This window comes from Fukomys damarensis, unplaced genomic scaffold, assembly GCF_012274545.1.
Source record: "Fukomys damarensis isolate Sample0158 unplaced genomic scaffold, DMR_v1.0_HiC HiC_scaffold_29, whole genome shotgun sequence".
Classification (NCBI taxonomy): Eukaryota; Metazoa; Chordata; class Mammalia; order Rodentia; family Bathyergidae; genus Fukomys; species Fukomys damarensis.
This window is the reverse complement of record NW_022900941.1, coordinates 33,074,158-33,086,326: the sequence shown is the minus strand read 5'-3', so window position 1 is coordinate 33,086,326 and position 12,169 is coordinate 33,074,158.

Here is a 12,169-nt window from a genome sequence, read left to right as displayed (position 1 = left end):
AGTGACAGTAATAAACAGCTTATGTAGAGTATCATGGTCTCATGTCTGTCCTGAGCCTTTCAGAGATCTAGTTCACCTATATTCTCAACAGCTTTAAGGAAAGAGGTACTGTTCTTATTTCCATTGTACAGATAAGAAAACTACACTACAATGTATGGCAGCATAGCTAGTTGGGAAGAGTGCAAAGATCAGGATCCAGATATCTGATCCTGGAGTTCACATCTTTAGCATTGTTCACCTACACCACAGACCTCTAGTGTCATGGGACAGCTGGTCTGGACATATAGGTGTGATGTAAGACATGAGGGATGATACTAGTCGGACAGTCTCTGCAAAGTGAGGTGGGCATTGTTTGAAAGAAACTTCTTTAGTGCATAAGAGAACATCATTGTTAAAGATTCAGGGTTTGACACAAGGTATGACTGGGAAGAAAGCTCTAATAAGAGGATAACATTTTTGTTAAAATCTTGAGTAACGACCACAGCATTGACAATACATGGATTTAATACAAAACGTGTGTTGCGGGTTTCAGTTAACAAAGTTTCTTCATGTTGCTTTCAAATGCTTTAAATTAACACTCAAGGTAAGAAAGTAGGAAGTGTTATTATTAAGGGTCCATGGGAAGAATGAATATGGGAATAGAATTCTAGCCAAACATTCTTTGCTTGGGGTTTAATTTAATAAAGCATAGACTGAAAGAGGGTGTAAATTGCCAAGCATTAGTTGGGTTCTGGAGTTGGGTGAGTAATTTTCAGTTAACTTTTAGGGTGGCCTAACTGGGTAACTAAACAAAATGAGTGGCTGCTAATGATTTATTTTATCTTCCCAAATCTGCCTTAATTATACCAATAATAAGTTTAACACCATGGCCATGGCTCTGGCTGTGCAGCAGCATCACCTAAAGAACTTTAAGATATTGCATCCTTAGGCACCGTGCCAGCAAATTTTGGTTTAGTAAATTAGTATATGGTAGAGGAGGATATGAGGCTCTTTGTGCTACTTTATTTTTTTACTAATACATCTTAAAATAGGTGCACTTGTATCAACTTGATGGGGTAACATATTTATTTCTTTTTCATTCCACAATCAGTGAAATTATTTCCCTTAAAGATAATCCTGAAAAAAGTACAACACAACCAGCAAACAGCAAAATATATAATCAACTGTCAGGAAATTTTTAGGCTTTTCTGGGAGACATCAGAAGATGGGATTAAATTAAAAGAAAAAGGGGACCATAGATTTCGTTCAGTGGCACCGCGCCTGCCTCGCAAGCCCAAGGTTCTGAGTTTGATCCCTGGTTCTGGAAAAAACAACAACAATAACAACAAAAACCAAAACACATTGTGCTGGGGATTTAGCTCAGTGGTTCTGCCAACTGCCTTGCAAGAGCAAGGTCCCAAGTTCAATCCCTGATATGAGAGAGAGAGAGAGAGAGAGAGAGAGAGAGAGAGAGACTGGAAGACCCAAAAGGAGCTGGCATGAACTACCTAAGGTGAGCATCATTCTTGGAGTGGGTACTAGAAGCAAGCACCATCTAGTGGAGATCAAGAGAAAGCCTAGGAGTGGTTATCAGGGCAATTAATTAATTAAAAGACACTCCTGCTTCTTTAGGCCAAGCACCTGCTGGCAACATTCGTCTCCAGGGTAAAGCTGCAAGAACAATTCTCGAATAAAAATTGAGCTCTGCTTTGGGATGAGAGTCTGTAGCATTGGCACTGAGAGAGAGGGAAGCAGAAAGACCTTTGCACTCCACAGGGCGTGAGGCTCATGGAACTCCGAATAAAGCTTTTTCTATGTTGGTGGAGGGATTGGTCACCCACTTCCCCATTCCCCCAGTGGGAAGCCTACCTATCTGCCTGTATGCTTACTTACGTGATGATTCCACAAACTTGACTCGAAATCAGGGGAGAGTTCAGCTATAAAAATAGACCTTCTGGGCATGTGCTAATCACAACAGTATCCTGATGGTCCACATTTGGTGTTGGCCACCCGTTCTTCACCAAAATCCATTGTTAATTCTCCTGGATGGACTTTGTGCCTCTTTGCCTGTTTGCAGTGAGGAGATGAAATAGAACGAGGATGACAAGTGCTGTTGATTTCTGCACAGTTCCTGTCACTTGTATGATCTGAGGCTTAGAAAAGTTCTGATTCTTTAATGGCACTTTTATCCCCATTTTGTAAATAAGACAGTTAAAGCTCCAGAAGTTGATGGTTAAGGGGAGTTGTTCAAGTTTATATAGATCACTCATGGCAGAGTTAGATATAAAACTAGGTTTTGAGACATCAGACTATATTCTTGCTCCACTCTATCACGTAGTTTCCAATTTACCTAATTTCAATTTTTGGATAAATACTCATTTTTAGAAGCTAGAGCAGACAAGGGGATCTTTGGGTAAAATGTATTATATGTAGCAATATAATTATGAAGCTGAAAAATACTGAAAAGTATTCTCAAATGATAGCTCTTAAGTAGCTGAAATCGCACTAGAAAAAAAGAATGGGGGTTGGGTCATTAGGACCCAGGTTGGACCCAGGGCATCATGCATGTGTGCTGAGCACACACTCTGCCATTAAGCCACACCCCTACCCTGAAAGACAGTCAATAAAAGACAGGCAGTAAAAAAAGGTTAATTTAGGGTTTGGATTGTAGGTGGATAGAATGTGTGTTAGTTTCTTAGGGGTGCTACAACAAATTATGACAAACATGGTGGTGTAAAACAATAGACATTTACAGTATTTTCCCATAGCTCCAGAGGCCAGGAATCTGAAATCAAGGTGTGAACAGATTTGACTTCTTCTGGTGGCTGCAGGGGAGAGTCTGTCCCTTGCTCTTCTGGCTTCTGGTGGCTACTGGCATTCTTTTGACTTCTTGACTTGTGGCTCCATCACTCCAGCCTCCATCTTCACATTGCCTCTCCTCTGTACCTCTGTGCAAAGATCCTTTTTCTAACATAGGACACATTTAGAGGTTCCAGAGATTTGAATGTGGGCATATCTTTGAGGGGAGATTCAGCTGACTATAGGGTATTTTATTTTTTCATAGTGAAATAAAAGCCCTTTGGCCTGTAAACCCTGGGATATCTATTTACTCAACCATTGGAATGCCTGTTCTCTCTCTGTGTTATTTTTTTCTTAAATACCAATAGGTAAAGCTGCTAGTTTGAAAACCAGAGTTTTCTTATACATTCCCTGAACTGTTTGTAATGAAGTTTTCTGTGACACCATCTCTCCCTGTTCTTCTTTGGCTTCCTGGGCATGATATTTAGATTTTCCACCTTAGAAACTGCTGTTGAAAAGAAAGAAAACAAACAAAAGAAAATAAAAATTTGCTGTGGTTTTTGTATTCTTCAGTCATGAAGAGGGATGAGAGGTTTACTCAGCTCCAAGGTTGGAAAGAAAGGTAAAATCCTCAGGGAGGAAGCAGAGACAGGGCTATTTATTTTTTAGTAACTCACATTTTTCAGTTTGTAGGTGGAAAAATGGAAAGCCAGAAGGATTATGTGAGGTCACTTGGCAAGTTGTGGGCCTGACCCAGCATTGTCTTCTCTCAGGGCTTCTGAGTTCTCTGTGCTGAGCTTCTGAGTCCCAGCGCATCTCAAGCGGGTTTTACTCCATTAATTTTTGACTGTGTGGGAAATCTGTGAGGGTCTGACACACACAGCCAAACAAACACACGGGGAAGTTAAGCTTTAACTTTGTCGTGTCCAGTCCTCCTTCAGTAAACGAATAAAAGAAATGGGTGTTGTGATTGCATTATTCACGCTGTCTCTCAGCTGGCTGCTGGTGTGGTGTGCTGAGCAAATGGATTTTCAAATTCCATACTAGCATCAGTCACTGGCAGTGTTTTTCTTGAACCCAAGCAGATTTTCTGGAGGATTAGTATGGCTAGAATTAGTGTATGTAAAGTTATATTAGAAAAGCTTTAAGAACGGAAGATGATTTTTGTTTCTTCTTCTTTTTTTTTTTTGGTATCGGGGATTGAACTCGGGTCCTTGCGCTTGCAAGGCAGGTGGTGGAACCACTGAGCTAAATCCCCGCAACCTTTGTTTCTTAATAAAGATTTGTTCCAACCTTTTAACTAAAAGCATATTTGCCCTTTGTAGACTTTGAACTTCTTTGTGAAGTCAGCTTTCCAAAAATGTGTTAGAACCATTTAAATTTCCATAAAAATTTGTTAGAACTATTTGGGAAGCTAGAGTAAATATTTAAGCAAAGTAATCCAAGGAAATTTTTCTTCATCTCAGGAGTCATCGATAGTTTTATCAGGTTCTGGCAGACAGCGTCACAACGTAAGGTCCAAGTGCCCAGCAGTGTCATCCTGGCTCCACAGACTTCTAAATGACAAACAGATTTTAAGGCAGCACACCTGTGAGTGGCATTGTACCTTGCATCATTTTGTGTAGAGTTAATGCCTTTTTCTTGAGTAATGCTTATTGAATCTAGTGTATTAGATTTCTTTTTGTGCTAAGCACATGACTGAACCACAAGTCTTAGACTTAAAAATTTTCCATGTGATGTTTTCTCACTTGAGTGCGTAATAATTTTGGTCTTGAGGTTTACTGTCACTGCCTGGAGAGTTTTCAGAATACCTTTTTACTTTTATCCCATTGAAGAACCAAGAATATTCCTAGTGTGTCTTAAGGGGAGAGGCTCATTGACAGTTTCTTTGGCATTTATGCTTGCCAACCTTTTGGCACTTAGGCTTGCCAACTTCGTAGGCCAGTAATAATTTGGACTATTTCTTATTGAGTATACATTCTGGAAAACATTAAAGTTAAAGTTTCTTCAGATGCATCTAATTCTTTGTTTGATCAGCATGTGGGCCTCAAGTCTAAGTTTGTTTTCAGTTTTCACTTGGGCAGCAATTTGCAAGGCTGGTAGTCTGGGCTACAGCGAATCTGGCCTTACTGTAGTGTCTACTAGTCATAGACAAGGCAGGCTGTGCCATTTGTCTGAGGAGCCCTAGGTGAGAAGCATCCAAGAGAAGAGGGGTCCTTTTCCAGATTACAAGGAATAAAATTTAAACTGCAGCACCACGGTGTTGGGCAAGTTAGACTGATTTTCTCTCCAAATGCATTTCTTTGGGTTTATTTATTTCAACTACAAAAAGTGGTCTTTAGCCTCTACCTATGTAAACAGAGAAGTAGCCTCTGGAATTTACATATTTTTCTGTTTCCTTACCTAGCCCCTTGTGCAATTTGTTTGCTTCCTCTGGCCTACAGACTCTCACTGCTGTGTTGCTTTGTTCTTACTTTGCCACATTTGCCCTCTGCACCTTCTAGATGGACTCCGCTTTCATTGTGTCCTGTGAATATCATCTCTCCTAGGCTTTAAGCTCTTATTTCCTATCCCTGAAAGTAGGTCTGGGCTTCCTGAGTCAAACATAAGTGGGATCTCTAACTTACTTTGCCTTTAAGAGTGCTCCTAGCTACAGTGAGCAAAACTGTGTTTCCAAAAAAGAGGAAAGCTTGTGGATAAAGCCTTGATAGTAAAAAGATGTTAAAACATGACTTACTACCTCTGACCCCGACCTTGTTGAAGATGTTTTCTTGTCCTTTCTTCCCACACTTGCCAAAAAGTTACCAGAGAGTTGAGAACCTCATGAGTTACACTAGATTTTAGCTCTCTCAGTGGGTGTGAGGAAAACAATAATTACCAAATGCAGAAGCTGATGAAAGTGTCATTTTGACACTACTGAGAGCTGAAGTGTTCTGCTTGCATCACTTGGAAAAACATTTGCAGTTTAGGAAGTGGGATACTTTCAAAGCCTCTTTAGTGACATGTCTTGCCTTTGACTTTGGAGGCATAAAAGTCAGTCAAAGGATGTGAAATGCTCAGATTACTTTGGCTAAATGTTCACAGCATCAGTTTTTTTCTGGAGGTGACAGAACGGGTTCTTCTTGGAGTAAAGCAGGAAACAGGACTAACCATTGCATTTTTGATTGACATGGTGGCTATATTGTGGTTTTCCCGGAAATTTAAAATTTTTTCCTAGGGTGTTGCTTTGCATTTATATATCTCAGAAATTGTCATAATGATATGTGAAATAGTCATATGGCTTATAGAAGAAACTAGAACTTTGTGTTGGTAAGTAAAAGCCCTCCAGAGTAGATATACACTTAGTAATTCTTGACAATGGCTATTGTGTTTATTTTTCTCTTCATAGTTATGTACTAACAGCCTCCCAAAGCTGTAGTTGTCCTTACGTTTCATTCTTTATTCTTGTAAAATAAACTAATAATGCAGGGAGCAACTGTTACACTATTTATTAATTAAAATCTCCAGGAATTGGGTTACACTGAGGAGAAAAGTGCTTTTTAAAAATAGTTATTGTAGCTTGCCATACTGCGTAGAGAGACCTATACCCACACCCGGCTGTTCCATCTCCTTGGCTGACCTTGAATTTCACCTGCAGTGGTGGGCAGAGCCCATGCATACAGCCTGCATTGCTTCTGTCTTTTGCCTTATGCTTCTCCTTTGAAGTGTCAGAGTTTACTTAATCCAATCTTGTCATGAAATACAGAGCAGCTAACTTCTGCTCCATCCATGGGGCAGGAGTGTTGATGATTAGCCGGTGATCCTTCATAAGGCCAATTTTACTCTTGCTCAGGAGTCCTCTCAGTAATGCGTTCTTTATTCAGTCTTCCTTTTTCCCTGATTTACTTCCTTGTCTCCTTGACTTTTGCTTCTTGAGATCATCTCCTAAAGTCCTTATATAAGTCACTTTCCCATTTCTGAGACAAAATACCTGGCACCCGCAACTTAAAGGAGGGCAGGTTTACTTTGGCTGACAGTTTTAGAAATAGTCAGTCCATGGTTGGCTGGCTACGAGGCAGAAACAGCATGATGGAAGGTCCTGATGGAGGAAAAGTTGCTCACCTTGTGGCAGCCAGGAAGAAGAAAGAGAAAGGGGAAGCGGCACAGTTTGTAATAGCTAAAACTTGGAAACAGCCCATTTGCCCATCAGTTGGAGACTGGATAAAGAAGATGTGGTTTTTCTACAAAATGGAATACTACTCAGCCATAAAGAATGGGAAATTAGAGTCATTCATAGGAAAATGGATACATTTTGAGCATATACTCCTAGGTGAAATAAATAAGTCACACATGTGTAAATACTGAATAGTTTCTCTGGTGTGAAAAACTATAATAGTACATAAGGTCCTAATGATATAATTGACCATGTGAAATAGGAAGAAAAGGGCTAAAGGTGTAGGGAAAGTGGGAAGGGTAGGGGAAAGGTAATAAGGGAAAAGAAAAAAATATGACAAAATGAAAAAGTGGAAATAAAGTGTTTGTAAATGGGGAGGGAGGAGTGGGTGAAGGGAGGTCAGGAACAATGGGAAAAAATGAGAACCAAGACCTGTCATGAAAGGCACAAGATCCCAATGATGAGTGTAACTGTACTGTATACCTAAAATGTACCAATAAACTCAATTTAAAAAAAAAGAAAAAAAATACACAGTTGTAGATCACATCCTCTGTGAGCCACTGCTCTATCCACGCCACCTCCTAACAATACAAGATTGAGTACTGAACTCAATAAGGGGTGCATCCTCAGGAGCGTAGCACTCTCACGATCCAGTCTCTTTCCAAAGGCATGAGACCTTTGGGGGACATTTTAGATGTAAACCATGGTTGTTCTTGTCTTAGGTTCTGCCCCAGGGGAAGGCAAATTAAGATAACTACCATCACAGAACAATGAAGTGACTAGAAACATCTCTTTTGGCATAACTTTCTGTAAAGAAAGATATTTTTTCCAGGTCTGCTTGTTTGTTTGTTTGTTTGTTTTTAAATTTGGATGGCAGAAAAATGGAAAGATGTATTTGTTATGTTCATGTGAGGAAAAAAAAAAGAATTTTAGAAGCCCTGTAGTCAGATGGCAAGAAGCACATTGTTTATACCCCATTTTCAGTTGTTGACATGCCATTTAACACCTTTTCAGAATTTGGCACCTAGTGGCTACTTTACTTCAGAACCACATATATAAAATTGTACTGAGGAGACAATGGAAAGTCCTCTGGTCAACCTCTTTTTTTTAGGGAGGGCAAGAGTGAACCCCATCTTCTATTTGTCCCCTTAGAGAGCAACACAGAGACATTCTACTGTGAGCTTCATCTGGACTGTGCAGAGCAGCTTCTGGGAAGACTGCTTTCCTGGGCTGGCCTCCATCCAATCTGGATTTTGGGTTTATATTGTTATTGATTAATAGGAACTAAATTGGTTGTCCAAAATGGAGCTGCTATATTCCAGTGCTGAACTCTGCATTAAAGATGATGAGCTGCTCAACTCCAGTGTTTAAGGGCCAACCCCTCTTTCCAAAGATAATTAATAACTGCTAACTTGACAGAGTACATTAGAGATTATCTGAGTCTTACCGCGAGGAGGCTCTTGTGAGATGTTTTCTGATATAATCAAAGATTTAAAAATACATAGGACTAGATACGGAGGTTTTTATTTTTTTATTATTTTGGTATCGGGGATCAAACTCGGGTCCTTGAGCTTGCGAGGCAGGCAGCAGATCTACTGAGCTAAATCCCTGGCTCTAGCCAGAGTTTTTTTGGAAACAGGTTTAGTTTAATTTGTATTGTATGTGTTATCTTTAGCAAATTTATTCTCATAATACAATGTCAGTTTATAAAGCTACACGTCACCAACTCCCCACCAGAAGACATTTTAAAATGATACTTTAAGCAGATATTATTAAGATTTTAAATGAAAATACATGTAATTTTATTAAAGGAATTTTTGAAATTTGTTTTCTTAGATTCCTTGCTATATGTCTTTGCATACAGTGATGTCTTTGTGATGTAGTTTGTCCACTCAGTTTAAATTGTAGCTTCTGGTTAGGATCAGTGTTTACCATCCAGATAGAACCAGAGAGTAAAAGGGACCAAGATGTGTTCCATGTAAATTCTTTTGCTAATGATGGGATTAGTTCCAGAACTTGCAGAACTCTTTCAGGCATTATCAATACTACAGGGTGCTTCCTGTGTAGCAGGCAATGTGGTAGGTGTCAAGGATGGTGCAACACCATCCAAACCCTGTTCCTTTGGCAGCTGACACACTCTCATCTGAGTGAGCAGGGCACAGCTTGGTCATTGTTCTGGTGTGGCTGTGACAGTCCCTGGGCCAGGATGGACATGCAGTCTAGACTGGGAAGAGGTGTTCTTTGGGCAAGCATTCACAGGCAAAAAACGTCTAGGCTGACTTTTGGATGACTAGTAGAAGAAAACTGGGCGTGTAGAATGAGGTATTGAGACATTTTTAGAGGAAGTTTCAATTTGCCCAGAGATTTGAGACAGCAAGTATAAGAGCTTTAGGATCCTGAAGCATGGTGTGACTGGGGAAAACAGTGCGAGGACCCATGATAAGAGATGAGGTTGAGCACAACAGAAAGTAACTCCTAGGTGATCTCTGAAGGAATTCCTATGTGATCCCAGAAAAAGGGGAGCATGGGTGCTGTCCAGCCAAGAGTCATATGATCAGGATATTTTGTGATTAAAATAGAAAGATGTATGGGACATGAGAGGTGGTCACAGGTGAGGGAAGATGACCAGAAAAGAAGCTGTAAGGGGAGTAAGACAGGAAATTGAGGGAATGCTAATTGTTTTATTCACCTTTGGTGGAGTAGGGAGTGAGATAATTTGTTAATGGCAAAAGAAGGGAGGTGAGGTAAAGAGTTTTGAGGTTGGTCATTTGTGTGAATTGAGGAAAAAACTGACACTAGATATGGAAGGAATGTTAGGAAGTTTTTAAGGGCTGCATGTTTGTGTCTTTTTGAAAATTCAAATATTTGTGTCTTCATGCCCATTGTGATGGGATTTGGAGCTGGAGCCTTTGGAAGGTCATTAGGTCATGAAGATGGAGCCCTCATGATGAGATTAGTGCACTTTATAAGAAGAGGAAGAAAAATGAGAGCATCTTCACACTATGTGAATATAGTAAGAAAATAGCCTTTTGCAAATTAGAAGCCAGGCCCTGTCCAGATACCCAATATGCTGGTGCCTTGATCTCAGTCTTCTGATCATCAGAACTAAGAGAAATAAATCTTTGTTTTTCAAACCAATCTATGGCATTTTGTAAATAGCAGCCTAAGCTAACTAAAACAATAGTAGTGAGAGACCAGAGGAAGCCTGAGGTTATGAGGCTACATTTGTACAAGCTTAAGATTAAAAAGAAATCAGCATGTTACCTCCTGCAGTATAAGGTCGAGAAGATTTGTAGATAACACCAGGACGTGTATAAAGTGAACATAGGAAAGGCTGATATATTGGGTAAAATTAGAGGCAGTTAGGGCTTGCAGAGCTCAGTGGGAGAAGAGAAATTGAATGTAACTGAGAGGGAACTTTAGCGGGATAAATAGAAGTTGCATCCTGGGATAAGGAGACTGGTTTATTCATCCCCTTGCTTCTGTAGTCCTTTATCTTTGAAAAATAAAATGACAGTAATGTGAATTTATAGTAAATGACCTATAGCAGCATCTCATTAAAATTTTAATTTATTTTGATTTTTAGATTCAGACCTTTTTTTTAAAAAGTTGCATTTTTATTAAAAATTATTTGGTAATAAAACATAAAATAATCTTATGGAACCAAATTTCCAAAGAGGAATCGACTCTCCAATGAATATACATAAAGAGATATTTTAGGCAAGTTTATAAAGGTATGTAAATCCTCAAGAATGAAAGCAGAATAAGGTACATAGTGAGTGAGGTACTGTCATTAGAAATGGAAATATACAAAAGGGAAAACATTTAGGTTGGTGGGTCTCCTTGAAGCTGTGATTCAGGCCCCTTATGTATAGGTACTAAGTTATCTGAGTTAGCAGCATTTGTAATGGCACTAAATTTAGAAAATAAAATGAAGAGGAGAGAAAGTGCTAGTGTGGTGATTTACAGTGACACACAGCTAATGCCGAGGTGTCAACGTGTGACCTTGTGATTACACCTTTGGATATGTGTCCTGGTTTGCTAATTCCAGACACCCTATTTGGTGCTATGGATAATGCTTTTTAATTTTACTTAGTTGAAAATGTCAACAAAGTCTCTTTCTCTTGGATGCATCATCACATCTTACCATGCTCAGTTATATCTAGGCTTCTCTAAGGATGATGTCTGGGGTAGAAACAATCCAAAGTCAGGCAAAATAGCCCCCAGAGAGAGATGAACAGAATGAAACGGAGTGTTTACTTGTTCAGCCAAGCCCAGAAAGTGAAGCGCCCCTGAGCTGCACTAGTGTACCATAAATAATATTCATGGCCATATAAAGATTTAATTTTTGAAGTTCAAATAGCCTATCCGTCATTGTCAATTAATTTGCACCAAGAGCCCAAGGTGGTTGGCATGGTAATACTGATACACTGTGGAGGTTATCTGCAGAACGTGTAAAATTAATTAATTCATCTGGTCTTGTACCTCACCTATTTTTGAAAATTATCTCTAACTTTTCTTGTTTGAAACGTGGAGTGCATTTTTTACTATTAAATTTGTTAAGGATGTTACTTTACCCATTCCATCTGATCCTCCAGCTACTGTAGGTGCTGGTTATCAGCACTTAACTTGATGCTCTTGTTCCATCTTTTTCTTTCAGACTGGTTTCTGGTGGGAGGGGATGACTGCTTTCAGTACCTGAGAGGAAAACGAGCAATCTCTGAAATACCTCTTGCAGAGCTCCTTGTGTCAATGCTGTATAATAGTTCCATTTGTGACCCTCGGTAAGGGATTCATCTGCAGGTGGCTCTCAGGTCCAAGCAGTGCTAGCAGAGTCTGTTCTTATGCTAGTAGATTGCAACCACATGGCATTATACCAGAGTCAACATGTAGAGAATTGTTCTAACATCAGGCTATCTCTTTTACCCCAGTAGAATGTTAGCTAACCTAGGTCAGAGTGTGAGCTGAGAGTACTTCCTAAACTCAAGACAGTGATGGTGAACCTCTTAGAGAACAAGTGCCCAAACTGCAACCCAAACTCACTTTAATCTCAAAATGCCAACAACGGAATTAAACCTGAATGCTCAACTGCTAGCGTGACTTGGCTCACATGCTGATGGAGAAGGCTTTGCATGGCCACTGCGGCACACAGGCAGTAGGTTCTCCATCACTGGTCTAAGGTAGGTTAGGTCGATGAATCTGCTAAACATGACACATTATCAGTAACCAGAGTCTTCA